General features: G+C 38.8%; 1 long non-coding RNA gene and 1 pseudogene across 2 annotated transcripts; one reads left to right on the top strand and one right to left on the bottom strand.

Moving 5' to 3' along the window:
* LOC115929077 overlaps positions 1-3550 on the bottom strand; it is a 29224-nt pseudogene extending 25674 nt beyond the window's left edge.
* Positions 3551-5126: 1576 nt separating this feature from the next.
* LOC115929315 lies at positions 5127-10717 on the top strand. 2 transcript variants are annotated; one of them, XR_004066417.1, is made up of 4 exons: positions 5127-5294; positions 9352-9428; positions 9867-10010; positions 10546-10717. It is a non-coding gene; the product is annotated as an uncharacterized LOC115929315 (long non-coding RNA). The 2 variants fall into 2 exon arrangements; XR_004066416.1 differs by lacking the exon at positions 5127-5294 and having other exon boundaries at positions 9261-9428.
* The last annotated feature ends 7341 nt before the right edge of the window (positions 10718-18058 follow it).

The raw sequence follows: 18058 nt of genomic DNA, 5'->3' as shown, positions 1-18058 counted from the left end.
TGATACAACGCCGGACGTGACTGTAAATAGAAGACAAGAAGATACTCGACGCTATCCACTAAGGAATAGAAGACCCGCACATTTCTTTTATTAGAAATGTTTTTTTTGTGGAAATAAACTTTAGTATTGATAATTGTTTTACTTTGGATCTGTTTCCTTCACCTCTTTCCTCCTCTATAACTTTCCTAATTCCCACTTTCTTCTTTCTTCTATTCATCTCTGTTCTCATCTATATCTCTATTTCTTTCTTATACAGATTCCATTGCGTATATTGTATATACATGTACATTATTGACATTGTAACACCACTGAGTAGGTTTAAGAATTATAATTTATTTGTGATAGGTAATCTAGGGCGATGAAAATTTAAGAATATAAGTGCACGTTCCATGTTGCATAGGAACAAAGAATTGACAAGTTTTGGAAGAAAAGCAGATGTCTTATGTTGTAGATGTATATTTGATTGATGCTGGTGTTGATAGAGAGATTGTGAGGTAACAGAGAAGGAGAAGAAAAGTGGGCAATATAAGACAAGTGTTTTCTTCCAAATGTCACCTACCTTATTGGTAATATTGAGTGAAGTTATTGTTGTTTTTGTATATACTTGCAATCGAAATTAGACAAGGTTGCATCGTAACAAGTTATCGCCCAGGAAAACCTAATGTCTTAAATGCGAGGACGCATTTTGTAAGGAGGAGGGCTGTGTAACGATCCGCTCCGCGGTCGTGACGTAACAAAGAGGCCTAACTTAAATGATTGTTGTTTTCAAGCGCGTCATCATACACCGACGCACAATGTTTACGTTAATAATTTGCATACGAGTGATTGACATTTGGATCATTATTGAGATGCTTTAAGATGTTATACTGTAATTGTTTATCAATCTATCACATGAATTTGGATGGAAAGTTGTTTAGACAATGTAACTTGTTAATATTTACTGCAACTATGTCATTCAGAGTGTTGTATATAATTAATGGGAAAATAAGAGATTTACTTAGATATTTTGCTCTGAACTAGCACAGTCTTCATGTTAAGTCCATTTTCGCTGCGCGTGTGCTTTCCAAGATCGCTTAGCGCATCGATTTCCCCCACGTCCGCATTATGCCTTTATAACCCGTAACATTTCTAAAACGAGAGGAGTTGGAATTGGACGCTCGTCGGAATCAGAACTATTTAGTCTCTCCCTGGAAATCCCCCCCCCCCCCACCTAAAGACTTGAGTTGGAATTGGACGCTCGTCGGAATCAGAACTATTTAGTCTCTCCCTGGAAATCCCCCCCCCCCCCCCCCCCCACCTAAAGACTTGTCTTGGAATTGGGCGCTCGTCGGAACCGGTACCACACATAAGATCTCTCTCCCTCCCTGGAATATAAAGGTACACAAGGAAGTCTACGCTGGAATTAAGATGCTGGAATTAATGAACCACTATAATTAAGATGCAGGAATATTCTAAGTCCACCTCTCCCCCTATGAAGCTATGGAATTGAACTAAGAGGAAAACTCCCAAGTCCCATAAATCCCAATGAATCATTGCCTTTACTTTATTACATGTATCCGAATATAATAACGACAATCGTATAAATTCATTAAGTATAACTATATGAGCACAAGGTATTTGTGACAGTGGTGATATAAAGATGTTGTAAATATTTGAAGTACATGCATTAATAAAAATTGACCATTTTCTTTTGTCTTAAAACTGAAATTATGAGTCTATAAACACTTTGTTTTTCTTCTTGACTGGTACTCCGTCATAAGTCGTATATTTCGACGAAACGAACGTAAATAAGTATTGTAGCTTCCCCCGTCTTTCCTCAAATAAAAGATAAGATCTAATTACTCTAACCGCTCGGACATACATTATAAATAATGTCGGCTGACGAATATCCTGACAGATATAAAGAATCAGTTTCCCCAGCTGGGAATGAGAATAATCCCGACGTAGAGGTCGAGGTTGGAGACGGGGGCGGGGGCGGCCGCCACAGTATTTATGCTAGTTGACGATGAACTTGTTACTACTGTTCCTGAATGAAATGTTTTTTTATGCAAGTGGAAAGAAATAAATAAATCTTGAATCTTGAATCTAGGTTTCTGAACAGCGCCGAGATATCATCATCGTTTTTCCAAAAAATATTCCAAAAATAACAAGAAAATTGGGCACTAGTATAGTTCCGTATCCATTTTTTTTTAGCAGTTTAAAAATCCATTCTTAGCAAAGGAATTTTAGCCCAATTTTTAACTAATTTTAATCATAATCATATATTGCATTTTCCACCTGAATTTGGATCACATTCGACATCGGGAAACCTACGTTTAGGGCTTCGATGTCGACGTCGTCGCTCAGTACTGTCTCTACGCTGTAGTCCTGCACCTCAAACTGAAGCTATCAGTACAAAATTATGCAGACTTCTCGTAGGGTTTATGGTATCGCGCATTCGAGAAGTCTGCATAAGTCTGCATTCAGTTAGAGGTGCAGGACTAATGCGTAGAGACGGTACTGAGCGACGACATCGACATCAAAGCCCTAAAGGTAGGTTTCCCGATGTCGAATGTGATCCAAATTCAGGTGGAAAATGCAATATATGATTATGATTAAAATTATTTAAAAATTGGGCTAAAATTCATTTGCTAAGAATGGATATTAAACTGCTAAAAAAATGGATACGGAACTACATCTAGCGCTGAAAATTGACCCGAAACAGGTAATAATATAGGCCTAACGACTTTTAACTCCTGATCTTTATTTGGACATTTAATGAATAATTACTTCATTTTGGGTAGATCTATGTTTTAGTAGGGTATCTCCACACCAGAGTTACGGGTCAAATTTTGGATAGCGCCAAAAAAAATCATACAGTGAGTGAGAGAGCAGTTATGGAAGATTAAGAAAGCAACCAACACAAAGTGTCCTCTCTGCAATCTTGAGGAGGATACTGTAGTTCACGCTGTGGCTGCCTGCTCGACTACTGTCAACCTTCTGGAAGACCTTATCGACAGAGCAGTAGACTCCTGCACCAAATACACCACTGCTCAACACCCAGGACCCTTCCCATCTGACCTGCGCTATTGATTCTCTTGCCATTATGATCCATACCTTCCCTCCACTGTCAATGATTCTATTTTAAAGATGACACTTCACTATCTTTACAAAATTCATGCCCATCGCCTGCACTCCATACCCTCCAACTAAGGATGTTATAACATATTTACAGCAGCATACTACTTCGAATGCGATAAACTCGCTGATCTCCGAAAAGCGGAGGGACAACAAAGAGATTGGTACACAAAAACAAGTGCGTGGGTCTGCATTACCTGCAACACTCGAAGCAAACCGTTTTAGGAGATAAATTAAACAAGACTCATAATGGAAAAAGTGGGTTTCGATTGTTCCTTACCTTGTACAACTCAAATACTCCATGCCTCTCAGCGTACGTGCCAAATTGAGGTGGAATTCTTAGTGGTTTTTTGGTTTGATCCATTTTTTTTTTCACACCCGCACAGATTGTTGATTCGGCGAAACAAGTTAGGTTGCTATGCCGCTTTCACTGAACATTCCGACCATATTAAATTTGATTTGTTATGGTACAGTCTAAAACACAAATAGTAAAAGAAAAAAAATTGGCTGAAACTAAAAACTTGTTTTATAAATCTCAATTATTTATTGAGATCACGATTTTCAGTTTTAAAGTACATTATGCAGGGGGGGGGGGGGGGGGAGCGTATTGACCATGTCAAAAGGTCCTTTTCAAGGTCCCTTCGACAACATGGCCAATATCTTTATTACAGTGACATGACCCCCCCCCCCCCCCCCCCCGGCATCATCATCATCATCATCATCATCATCATCGACTTGTAAAAGTGGCGCGAGTAAACTCTTGTTAAAAAGACAGCAAAAGTAATCGCCGATATGAAACGAAATTTATCAAATTTGGTGGTTTACAACAACCAATTAAGACCAGTAAGCACTCTAAAATCAAAAACATATATCTTTGAGATCCACACGACAATGATTGCGTTAAAAAAATTGTTGTTGTTTGTATTACTATTAATTGTGCTATTGAATATCAAACGAAACGTCTTCCCGCAAAACACAGAATGTATCTGGTACAAGACCATTAGAGATAGTGAAAAGTATACAAAATAATGATGAAAATGAGCAATGAACAGAGGAAAAATGTACAATGTGGGCACATAAATGCAGTAATGGTTTCTTCTTTACATGTTGCATAATTATGCCGCTATCAAAATAATTACGGTCGTGCTCAGATAATTAAAGCGTTTGTTTACTAGTGTACCATGCAAGCACTGACTATAGCAATAGATAGATACATCATAATTTCACGTTCACTAATTGTATAAAGTGCTTCATTCTTTCAAGTACTCTTGTAAAAGTGTTTTCATTCGAAACAATGCAGAAACAAAATTAACACACAGACAAAGAAGGATAGGCCTACATCAGAACTAAAATTGCACATAAAATCACCCCTTGATGACTTAACGTTTGTCAGAGTATACATCGGGATAAATCTGAATGAACAGTATCATTTTTTATCTAAATGGTTATTCTCGCAAAAAAAACATCAAATAATACTAGATTGCTAACAGTTAAGAACGTCGCACTTCACAACATTACTACATTAACATTCTAAAGTGAGGGAAAGAATGAGCTCTTTTATTTTATATCAAAAGTTGTGTGGGTATATTTCAAGCATTCCGGTCTGAAATAAATTATTTACTAATAGGTCGAATCGGCTACGAGACGGATGGCTGTCGAACCACAGGTGTGACGTCATAATACGCCTCGTAACCTATTTGGCCTTATCTCTGTCATAAAGGTTCATCGAACATTTCAATGTTTATAATTTTATGAATGCAGTCTATTTTTTTAAAACATTTGGAAATCCCAATGAAGAAGAATTGATTTTTTTCAAAAATCTTTCATATTACCCTATTCTGATTTCTTTCAAAGGTCGGTATACACCGATTCGGTTTGGGGGTTTTATGTACCTGCCCGCCGGTGGCGGCGCTATAACTGGGGGGCTTCTCCGATCCAGCTGACAGTACAGAGAGCTCGAGAGCGGTTACTAGCTAGCGGAGCAGCGACCCTGGCCGGCCTGCGTCTTATTTTTTCGTACCACGGCGAGGCCGGATTCCTGTTTTATCATGAATATTCATTAGGCAGGGTCGGGGAAAGTCTCGATTCTCTTAAATATTCATATCGAGGTGGGAATGCACGACGCGCGCTATACTCGCACAAAGTGAGAAGATTTAGTTCACGGAGAATGCATATGGGTGAGTAATTGATTGAAATATCAGTAGATTAAGAGAATTTAGTCATTAATTTGAAAAAGCTGTAATTCGTGATCTACTGTAATTTCTTTACATTTTGAGACTGTTCTCAACAGATTTGTGGGGAAAAGGCTAGGAAAATATTTCTCTTGAAATTGCACTTTGATTTTCATCGTCGTGAAGTAGTTTGACTGCGGTTTGCCTTCATGTCACCCTTTAGAGCCCCGGGGTGCGAATTTTTTTTCCGTACTCGAGAGGGCAAATACCCCATGTGCGCATGCGCGTGGACTTGTGATTTCTCTGCTACTTCCCATACGAAATGTACATGTATTTGCATCTACTGTGCACGATTCGCGTTCTACGAGTAAACGATGGCATAGTAGTCTTCAAACACAGACTCTGATTTGCCAGTTTGACAAATCAATATGCGTATGTGTCGCGATGTGCTTATTCAAGTCTGTGTAGTTGTATGATTCAGACCCAGTAGTGCATATGGAAATACATTGCAACTTGTATAGAATGGTATAGTAGTCTGCAAGCACAGACGCTAATCTGACAGTTTGACAACATACTAGTAGTGTGCTGAGAAGTACTTTATTCAAGTCGCCAACTTGTATAGAATGGTATAGTAGTCTGCAAGCACAGACGCTAATCTGACAGTTTGACAACATACTAGTAGTGTGCTGAGAAGTACTTTATTCAAGTCTGCGTAGATGTATGATTCAGACCCTACTGGTGCGTGCGTTAGAAATGCATCTCAATGTGTAGAGTGTAGTATAGTAGTCTGCAAGGACATAATAATATATTGTGTATTGATGAGTAGTGATTTTATGCAAGTTTGTGTAGTTTAATGATTCCAGACCCCATGGTAGGCCTATGTATTGTGCCACTGCTCTCTCACACTCTTTCTCTCTCTCTCTCTCTCTCTCTCTCTCTCTCTCTCTCTCCATATCTCTCTCTCTTTCTCTCTCTCTCTCTCTGGCTCTCAGCAGACCATGATTATAAATAAAAGTAATACAGAGAGTGCGAGCATACTGGAGGGAGAGCTAGAGAGAGAGAAAGAGAGAGAGATAGAGAGAGAGAGAGAGAGAGTGAGAGAGCAGTGGCACAACACAGAAAACTACGAAAACTTGAATAAAAGCACTACTCAATACACAATAGGCCTATATTATTCTGTCAAACTGTCAAAGGAGAGTCTGTGCTTGCATACTACTATGCCACTCTATAAGTTGAGGTGCATTTCCAATACACGCACCTGTAGGGTCTGAATCATAAAACTACTCAGACTTGAATAACACTATTTTGTCAAACTGTCAGATTAGCGTCTGTGCTTGCAGACTACTATGCCACTCTGCAAGTTGAGATGCCTTTCCAATACACGCACCAGTAGGGTCTGAATCATAAAACTACACATATTTGAATATAAAGCACTACTCAAGACACTATGTTGTCAAACTGTCCGATTAGCGTCTGTGCTTGCAGACTACTATACCATGCTATTCAATTTGGGATGCATTTCTGTAAGCACTAAAATGTCTGAATCATACAACTACTCAGACTTGAATACTAGTACTATTGCTACGCACGATATATGCGTAATTGTTTTGTCAAACTGGCAAATCAGAGTCTGTGTTTGAAGACTACTATGCCATCGTTTACTCGTAGAACGCGAATCGTGCACAGTACATGCGAATACAATGTACATTTCGTATGGGAAGTAGCAGAGAAATCACAAGTCCACGCGCATGCGCACATGGGGTATTTGCCCTCTCGAGTACGGAAAAAAAATTCGCCCCCGGGGTTCCGGCAGGCCCACGTTGGGGAATTTCGGTGCTCATCTGCATCAAGATAAAACTTTCTGATCAGGTTTTATTCCAAATTTGATCGTCATCGTGAATCTAATTCACCAATCATCCATTGAATTTAAATCTAGATTTAACGTTACACCTTAAAATAATCTATGAAGTATGATTTCTTTAATAATCCAAGAGGGTTAATTCTTGTTTATATCTTTAGTAGATGTCGACTCTGTTGGCTATACTAGTATTACTAAGACTAAGTGCTATCCGTTCGCTCAGTTGCATCATTGGTGCGTGTCAACTTTTAGACCAAAATTGTTTGTGACCATGGATAATCAAACGGCTCCAAACCATATTTCATTTAGACGTAAACCTGGAACTTATTAATAAAAATATTCAAAAACAAACAAACTAGACTTAGGATTCATTTATTTAATGTTCAGATGTTGTGTGTGTCCAGTGTGCTTGTCAAGTTGTCATAACTTTTCTAGATCTAGACCTATATTAAAGATTTTTTCTTCTCCAAAGTGTGCAGTTCATTTGATAAATCTATTTTTTTGTTGGACGTTGTATAAGAGAAGACCCCTAGGGTAGTCGACAATTATGTTTACTTATACGCAGAGGCGGCGGAGCCTTTGGGCGGAGCAACTTCCAAAGTGGGGGGGGGGGCACCAACAAAAAGGGCACTTTCTTGAAAAAAGGGCACCTTCAGAGGGAAAATATACCATTTTTTGACATTGGTATATACCCCTATTTTGTGATTACATTATCAGGGATGATTTTAATATTTGTTTCTCTTAATACAGCATTTAAGATATTGCTTAAGTATCATACTTTGCAGTTTTTGGCTTGCAGTGCGAAAAATTACATCTTATAAAGAGGAAAACCCAATCCTGATGGGGTTATATAAGCACAATCTCATAACGGAAGACTGAATAGATCTGTGATAAGTTACATAATTATAACATCTATAACTATGGGCAAGCGTAGCGAGCGAGCTTTGTGGGAAATTGCTTTTAGTCGCTTGAAATTAGGGACACGTTTAATGATGAGAGGAAAAGGGGACACTTATCGAAAGGGTTAAGACACTTATCGAAAAAGAAAAGAAGCATGTGTCAAAGTACAAAGGCTAATTATCAGAGGTGAAAATGGGGCACTTCTTACACCTAAACAAAGAGGCATGCACTAGGGATGATAAGAACATGGGCATTTGTCGACGGAAAAGAGGCACCCATCAGATTTTGATAGGGGGCATTTATAAGCAGTGAAAAGGGGCATTTATGAAAAAGGGATAGGTTCTTTATAAGAAAGGAAATAGGGTACATATCATTGTTAAAAGGGTAATGAGAAGGGGAAGTGGCTCTTATTAAAAAGAAAAAGTGGCACATGTTTAAATAAACGGGGCACTTATCAAAGACGAAAAGTAATACCGGTAATTATGATAAGGGGTAAGGGTGCTTATAAGGAAAAAAGGCATTATTAATATAGGAAGGAAAAGGAGGACGTGTCAAAATAAAAGGGGCATTTATAAGAGATGAAAAGAGTACTGACTAGGAGGGGAAGGGGTGCTTGTCAAAGTAAAACAAGTATCTCTCAGAAGTGAATAGGGTCATTTACAAGAGATGAAAAGGGGCACTTAAGAGAATGAAAAGGAACTATTTTCATAGATGAAAAGGGGCATTTATGAGAAGGGAAAGGGCCTATTTTTAAATGGGGGCACTTATAAGAAAAAGGGGCACTTATTAAAAATGAAAGGGAGCACATGTGAAGATATAAGGTGCGCTTATCCAAGTTAAAAGGGGTAGTTATTAAAAGGGGAAGGGGCACTTTAAAAACTTAATAGGGGCACTTGTCAGAGTAAAAGGGGCACTTTCCTATGTAAAAAGGGGCACTTTTAGGGTACTTGACCAAATGGGAGGGCACTCTGCCCCCCCCCCCCCTCTCGGAGCGCCGCCTCTGCTTATATGGTATGTAGTCCACCTCTTCTTGTTATAATAAACTAATTCTACTTAGTACTGCTTCGTGTTCATAGGCCATAGAAACCACTGTTTGATGCACAAGTTAAATCTTCCATTTAGTTTTACTTTGTACTGTGGTTCATTAAATAGGAATGTTGATTTCCACACCATATTAAAATTAAGGCCAACCATGACATAAAAATATCTATTAATTTGAATTATGCTAGATCTATTTTATTTTGTTAAGGAGAAAGGGATGCCTTGATTGTCGTATTGATTTTCTTCTTCTTTTTGTTCCAAAAGATTGAAACTGAAGAGCTGGAAGGAGGACATTACAACATCTCTTATATTTGCAAGATGAAGCAGAAAGTCCCATGCAGGTACAGTTATCAGGTTATTTAGCACACACATATTAAACGACCACCTATTAATTCACTCAAAAGGAAATGGAACTAAGTTGACATTGCAAGCATATATAGTGGAGGTATATTTTATTCTAGTTCTGCACCTAGTATACAAATATTGATGTCTTTTCTTTCTATGTTTACAAAGGAAAATTTGTCCTTATTTACAGGAGGTCCTGTGTTTAGAAGAGCCATATCAAATGCACATTGTAAGCACTACATGTAGGGTATACACAGGACCCCTCATTTTTTTTTTGTAAGGGGTACTTTCACTTCTTGAGCAATGAAGATGAAGAAGAACACAAAATAAGATTGATAAAAGTCTGTTTATAGGATGTATTATGGTTGATATGTATCCATCAGTATCAGTTTTTAATTGAAGTACATGTACCTACTTTGTTTTCTCTCATGTAGGATGATGCCTCTCTACAGTGGATGATGAAGGCATTCTGGTTTGCAAACTCAGGAGAGGAACAAAGAACAGATGTTGACGGGATCATATCTAGAGATGCGGGCCTACTACACTTCATACGAGCAAGTGTGCTAATATACATGAAGGTACCCCCAATAAATTTTTGTGGAACAAATGTCATGGAGAAAATTATAGATCTGAAACAGATATTTTTCATTGTTAGTTGACTTGTAAAAGAATAATTGACTTAATATCACAATTGTAATTTAGATTAAAAATTAAATGTCAATATAGATGAAATATAAGTCTACATTACGTATGTTTCAGTAGCATTATTTCCAGTACATTCTCTGGTCAAAGTTGTTTGGTCATTTTATGTCCCATACTTAACCGAGTATTATTCAATTACCGGTATGAGCACGAGTTGTATTACATTGTATTACTTATTTCATACCTTGTCTGATCCGAGCTCCAGCAGGCCTATCGTCTTAATGGGATCATCAGTAATAATTTAAGATGCGGTCAGTATTTAAATTAGTCTTGTACAAAAAATAGTTTAGGTTTGCCCACTAGAACCCCAAGTGAATTTCAGTCCTTCCTTTTTCTGAGCAGGTATCAGGGTGTATGTTATTAGTCATTGTTGATTTTTTTTATATCTTATTTCATTTTTCCATTCAACAGACTTGGGTTATATTTTTTTCTGAAAACTAGGCTACAACTTTAGTGATGGATGCAGAAGATATCTACACGAGACTACGTCTTAAAGATGCCACCCTCATATAATGAAAGAGGACAATAGAGATGGGTTTAAACTGGAATATTTACATGATATTTATTTGTTATTTGTATTATATGTTTGTAGAATACTACATTCAATAAAGCTAATGAAGTTTATCATCTTGTCGACTTTCAAATAATTAAAGATAACTAATCCTCAACGAATAAACATTAAAATTCTAACAATGTCAACTACCATCTTATAGGATGAAACTGAGGACTGGGCAGAAAGATTCTCCTTCAAATTTGATTGATAAAGGTCTATCTGTCTATATCAAAGATTGAATTAATCAATGATATTTTGATTATAATTATACATGTTAAAATTCATTTACCTCTATGGACTTCTGTATGGGAAGTTTTGTAGATTATGAAATTATTGCTACTTCAAGTATTGTATGTAAGAAGGTTTGAAAGACAAGACTCTAAATGCATTACATATGGAAACTGCTAATCCTCATTGCCTTTCGTATCCAAACTGGTAGCTTTCATAGAATCATGTTTCGATGCTTCCCAACTAAAGAAAACAGGGAGTGGCGGGCGGGGGGGGGGGGCTTGCTATCCTCTTATCTTATCCTCTGTACAAATATGATTATATGTTTATATTAGAAGGATTTAGAAAGTGAAATTTTGAATTATAGCATTACTGTTGGTAGAAGTAATGGCAGTGTCGGGAGGGGGGGGGGGGGGGTTCCTGGTGAAATTTACGGTATGCCAATGTCAAATTCAAATTTTTTCTTTAACAAAATTATGTCAATATATTGTAATTAAACAATGTTTCACTTTCCTTTTTTTCAAGTTAGATATTTGAATAAAATGATTAACATACTTTCCGGTTTCTCTGGCCTCTACATTAAAAATGTTCTACTTCTAGCAAAGCTCCTGGAAAGGCTGCAAAAAGGGAGAGTGAAGAGAATGAAATTGAAATGTGGACAGTAATGGAGTGAATATGGAATGGTTGATGGTAGTTGATAACGAGTGAATGCAAATGAGTGGCAACAAGTACGACTGAAAGTGAGACAGAAAGGAATTGCAACAGGTTGCTCAGTCAAGAGAACAAACCTTGCAGAAGATAGTTTTTCGAAAGACAGAGAAAGAGAGAAAAGGGGAATTATAAAAAAAGGAAAAGGGGGCATGTGTCAAAGGGGCATTTATGAGAAAGGGTTGGGGTTGGGGCTCCTATTAAACAGGGAAAGGGGCACATATCAAAAGGTAAAAGGGCACTTGTTAGAAAGTTTAAGGGGACGCGTGTCAAAGTAAAAAAAATGAAAGGGCTTTTATCAGATATCACAATGGGCACTTATGAAAATGGAACAGTGGCACTTATTATGAAGTTAAAGGGGCATTTGTTGAAGAAAAAGGGGCACCTGTCAGATTTGAATAGTGGGTAATTATCGCCAGGGCCGTAGCCAGAGTTTGGGGGGGGGGGGGGCACATACATGTAATTGATCGACGTCCTGGGGAGGGGTCAAAAAGAGTTCAACCGATCTTGGATTTTTTTTCTTCTTTTTTTTTCTTCAATGTATGTGAAAGAATGTGTAGTTTTCTCTCGAGTTTGTCTCATCATGCGTGGGATCTGTGGGTGCTGGGGTTCCTGCAGCAACCCTGTACATGGATTTTCTTCAGTGGGTGCATATAACTCGTGGACTTCACATTGTAAACCTTCAAATGATGAATTATCATCGAGTCCCCCACCCCCCCCCCTTCCCTCATTATTTTAGAAAGAAACCAAAGAGAACTTTTAAGAGAAAAAGAGAAAGGAAGGGAAAAAATGGTAGCTAGGCCTAAACAAAAACAAGAGGCAAGATAAAAGAAAACAAGATTGAAGATATGGTATCAATATTATCTTGCTCCTTTCCCTTTTTCTTTTGTCTTCTTTTCATTTCAATTTTCTTGCAATTTATTTCTTTCTTCCTTGGTATCTATTCCGTATTCTTTATTTCTTCCATTCATTTATTATTTATATATATTTTACTTTTTAACTTTGTTATTCTTCTTACTAATCCCATTTTCTTTCTTCCTTTTCTTCCTTATGCAGTTAAGTGAGCATAGATCATAGAAATAATTTAAGTGCAATACACAAGTATTTTATTTTTGATAAATGTCTGTATGTAGGCCTATTCTTGTTATCTATTTTATACAGTTTATAATACTGTATCACATATTCAATACCATAATGCAACCTCTGCTTGTAATATTTAAAAAGCAAACCTAGAACTGATTATTTACCAATTCATGAAAAGAACTAGACTCCCATTAATCTCAGAAAAGTAGGCCTAGGCTACTCACAAATTGCCTATCAAGACTCTTACTTGAAATATATGCTATATATCTTGTCTACCGGTACTGACATTTTGGCATTTACTAGTAATTAAACACAGCATTTATGACTGTATTATCTAAATGACCATGACATTGCTTTTCTATGTCATATTATAGGCCTGCCATTAATCCAACGTACTTGTTACACACGATATTCGATGCTGCGCATGCCTCGATCATACATGAATATTCAAGAGAATCGAGACTTTCCCCGGCCCTGCCTAATGAATATTCATGAAAAACAGGAATCCGGGCTCGCCGTGGTACGAAAAAATAAGACGCGGCCGGCCTGGGCGAGGTTCGGTATAGGTATAGCATACCCGTTGCAATGTAAGCTAGCTAGCTGCAGTCAGACGCCCCCCAGTTATGGCGTCACCTTATGAGGGCGCACTTCCACCAGAAGTCGCCCGAATCGGTGTATATGACACCAGGTCAAAATGTGTTTCGAGGAGCTTCTAGCTAGCCTCGGCACAATGCTGTGGCTTGCATAACATTGAGGGGTAGTGTCATAATTAACATGATTAAAGCACTGCGTATTTGATATGTACGTATCCCCAATCATAACCCCCGTCGATTACAATATATTGTATGTGATTTGTTATGAAATAATAAATTGAATTGAATTACTACTATTACTGCTACTACTACTACTACTACTACTACTACTATACTACTATTACTGCTGCTGCTGCTGCTGATACTACTACTACTACTGCTACTACTACTACTACTACTACTACTACTACTACTACTACTGCTGCTACCTCTAATAATGATAATTATAATGATAATAGAACTGTGAATATGTATAATTCATGGAGCATAATATCTTTCAAAAATATCAGTGACCGGTGTGTCAGAGAAATCAAAACAAAGAGAGGACTAAATTAAAATGTAAAAGCACTTATTTTTTTTAAAAATAGAATACCACATTTACAATCACTGTTCAGCGAGCTCCATTGCCGAAATCCCTATATCTATAGTCACAAGAATAAACGGCTGCTTTTTATTGTGTAGTAGGAATGAATTTGTTAAGACCCTCTGATGATTCTGCTTACTAGTTTATTCATCATTTCAAGCATTTCTTACTCAACTACTCTTCCTCCCAAATCCATGGTAACTTAATTAGGAATCACACATGAAAGAACGACACTGCAAACTATTCGATATAGATATTGTTTCATAACTATCAGTATTCATTCAATTAACTATCTTTCACTTCAAAATGATACACATACTTGTACAATACAATAAAGTACCCCATTGTCTAGACCTTTAGTTAAACGAAGTAGTCATATTTTCTCCCTTTGTTACATGAGATGCTCTTCAACCGCATAATGGAAGCAGAGATGTGGATATGGAGGGAACTGCTGAAGATCAGGAGAAAGGACAAGCAAACTTACATAATTATTTTGAAGGAACCTAACACAAAGATAGAGCTCCTTGGAAAGGTAGTCAGCCTGAAACTAGGAATCTCGGTAACATCCTAAAGGGTAATGGGATACCCCTAGCAGCACAGACAATTATTGAAAGTGGAAGGAAAGAGGAAAAGAGGCAGGCAGAGAAAGCTGTGGTTGTACAATATCAAGGAAATGACTGCATGGCCTCACATTCCAGGTACCAAGAGATCAACACAGAATAGGCATGTGGAGGTAAGTGATCAAAAGGGGTGCAGATTATGGTCATGCAAACTGACAAAAGTGGAAGAAAGTAATCAGAAGGGGTGCACATATGGTCACCAATCGCCAGATAAGGACTAAGGCAGCCTGGTATTAGCCAGGTATAGGAATAACACGATCTTAAAAGTCAATAGTATTCTTCTTCCTTTCTGCTCAATCAGGGCTCTGTTTTTTTCATTTAACTTGTTATTAATAATAACTCATGATAGCTTTAATATAAGCTATACAGAATTGCTTGCATTTGATTGGCTATAAAAATTACAATTGACAAATTTGTTATAGAAATGTGACAGATATTAAACGGGGTCCATATTTTCATGTCTTGTATTTTCAACTTCCGATTTCCTCCTGACAAAAATTGGTAATTTCTTGTGAAAAAAATGTATATTTTTGTTTTACATTCCTTTATATATATATCAATAACTATATGAATATTAATAATAATTATAATTTCAGTGTGTGTACCCTTCCTTGCCCTCTTCATCATAATTACAATATGACACTATTTATATTACAATTACATACTGTTAAGGAGGCTATTTCCGACTTGTTTTGTTGTTGTTGTTGGGTTTTAGTAAGGCCGTCTGACGCTCGCACAGCACCGGCTTATACCCGCCTTGTGATGAGAAAAAGGTAGGTGGACATATTCCTTCGAGCTTAATCGTAAGTCTGCAAAATGTATTATATTCTTATCTTTAGCATCCAGTCTATTATAAAAATGACTAAAGGTTCAGAGTCAAGCCCCTAACAGGTTTCTTTAAACCATTTTGCGGTTGTTAAATGCACCAACTTTTGTCATTCTTTTCTCATCTTTTCATGTAGTACTCGTCAGTTTTGCTACTGTACCTTTAATGACGAAAAGAAGTGGATAGTTTGCTGCAAATTTGACTCAGAAGAGAGAAAAACTGTTCCCTGAACTCTGTAAAAGAAATTAAAAAGTGGAATAACATGGCTCCAATGGCAGTACCAACAAACGGCATATGATCATCATCATGATAATGCTGAAATCCAAACTGAAGAAATCCTTCAAAATACGGTTAACGATTTTAATGAAAACAGCGAACAAGACAATCTCCCATATACAGAAGACGTATCGGTTGAACATGCCGACGGTGATGGAACATCAACTCGAGATCTAGACAAAAGGGTGGGAGAACTTAATGAAGTAACAGCGGCAGTAGCAGTAACTGCTGCAGATGACGATCTACTAACTCAAGACCTATAAAGCCTTCCTAGTGGAAGTAACTGCTGAATATGACAATCTACAAACTCAAGACGTAGGAAGTCCTTCCCTATATACAGTGAACGTAACTGCTAAAGATGACTGTCTACTTACTCAAGACGTAGGAAGTCTTCCCTATATAGTAAAAGTAACTGCTGAAGATGACAATCTACAGACTCAAGACGAAGGACGTCTTCCCTATACAGTAAAAGTAACTGCTGAATATGACGATCTACAAACTCAAGACGTAGGAAGTCTTCCCTATACAGTAAAAGTAACTGTTGAATATGACGATCTACAAACTCAAGACGTAGGAAGTCTTCCCGATACAGTAAAAGTAACTGCTGAAGATGAAGATCTACAAACTCAAGACGTAGGAAGTCTTCCCTAAACAGTAACAATTACTGCTGAAGATGAAGATCTACAAACTCAAGACGTAGGAACAGGCGCGCCGGAAGCAGTTTGGGATTGGGGGGCAAACATTCCAGGGGGCTCACCTTCCGAGGGCAGTGACGTAATGAGAAAAAACGTTCGGAAGGGGGGGGGCAGACGAAAAATCTGCATCACCACCAGTCTTACACGTTACATGCAGGTCCCGCGGAACGTTTTTCAAAGTGAAGTATTAACGATCAGGTAGAGCGTAAATTGGCGTGGGGTCCAGCCTCGGCAGGGTGTCAAGGGGCTGAGCCCCCGGAAGCTCAGGGATTTTAGGTATTTAATTACGGTTAGATGAGCATCCAGGGGCCTCTTTAAGGCCATTGACGTGTTCCAGAGGGGGGGGGGGGGAGCCCCCAGAAGCTCAGAGGTTTTAATATTTAACTACGGTCAGATGAGCAACCAGGGGCCGCCCTAGGGCACTTGGTGGGGTCCAGGGGGCAGGGCCCCCGGAAGCTCCGGGGTTTTAGGTATTGAATAATGGTCAGATGAGCATCCAGGGGCCCGCCTTATAGGGCCCTTGGTGGGGTCCAGGGGGCAGAGCCCCCGGAAGCTCAGGGGTTTTAGGTATTTAATAATGGTCAGATGAGCATCCAGGGGCCCGCCTTATAGGGCCCTTGGTGGGGTCCAGGGGGCAGAGCCCCCGGAAGCTCAGGGGTTTTAGGTATTTAACTACGGTCAGATGAGCAACCAGGGGCCGCCCTAGGGCACTTGGTGGGGTCCAGGGGGCAGGGCCCCCGGAAGCTCAGGGGTTTTAGGTATTGAATAATGGTCAGATGAGCATCCAGGGGCCCGCCTTATAGGGCCCTTGGTGGGGTCCAGGGGGCAGAGCCCCCGGAAGCTCAGGGGTTTTAGGTATTTAATAATGGTCAGATGAGCATCCAGGGGCCCGCCTTATAGGGCCCTTGGTGGGGTCCAGGGGGCAGAGCCCCCGGAATCTCAGGGGTTTTAGGTATTTAATTACGGTCAGATGAGCATTTTTTATGCCTTATTTGTGACATTGGCAGGTCACTTATTTTTTCTCTCCGTCTTTCTTTCTTTTTCTCTTTAACATACTTTTTCAAAAAGTGAGGGGGGAGGGGCTCGAGCCCAGCCACTTTGCAGACCATGTCATAAAGGCTTCTAAATAAGCGTATTTTTCGCCCGACTGTAATTTGGGAATTTCTTATTTTCCAACAAACGCATAAAAAGGTATGACTTAAAAAAAAATGGAGAAAAAATACCGGAAAATCATGTCATAACAGCAACATGTGTAAATCACTGGTATCGTATAGATATACCCCCCCCCCCCCATCAGTACGCCAGCGTTCAGGGGCTCATGTCTTCTCACCCCTATAACAAAACCAAAAAAACAGACACGTTTTCCCATTCTCGCACAATATGTCCACGATATGCGCGTATCGCTATTATAAACCGTATAGGTAGCATGCGCAATGTTTATAAAAATTCAATTCCTGTGAACTTTCCTTTTCTTTGAATGGAATGGTATATGTGCTTTAATTCAGGTTTTTATTATTGTTATGTTCTTTTGGGTTAAAAATACAAACCATGTTTATTCCTTTACTGCTTTTTTTTTTTTTTTTGGAGGGGGGGGGGGCGTTTTTGGGGGGCAAAAATGCGTTTTGCCCCCCCACTTTTTTGACTGGGGGGGCAACTGCCCCCCCTGCCCCCCCACTTCCGGCGCCTATGCGTAGGAAGTCTTCCCCCCGGGTCTTCCCTATACAGTAAAAGTAACTGCTGAAGATGACGATCTACAAAC

This window comes from Strongylocentrotus purpuratus, unplaced genomic scaffold (assembly GCF_000002235.5).
Source record: "Strongylocentrotus purpuratus isolate Spur 01 unplaced genomic scaffold, Spur_5.0 spur5_scaffold_4, whole genome shotgun sequence".
Lineage (NCBI taxonomy): Eukaryota > Metazoa > Echinodermata > Echinoidea > Camarodonta > Strongylocentrotidae > Strongylocentrotus > Strongylocentrotus purpuratus.
The sequence above is the reverse complement of the archived record's forward strand: the minus strand, read 5'-3'. Positions and strand labels throughout refer to the sequence as shown.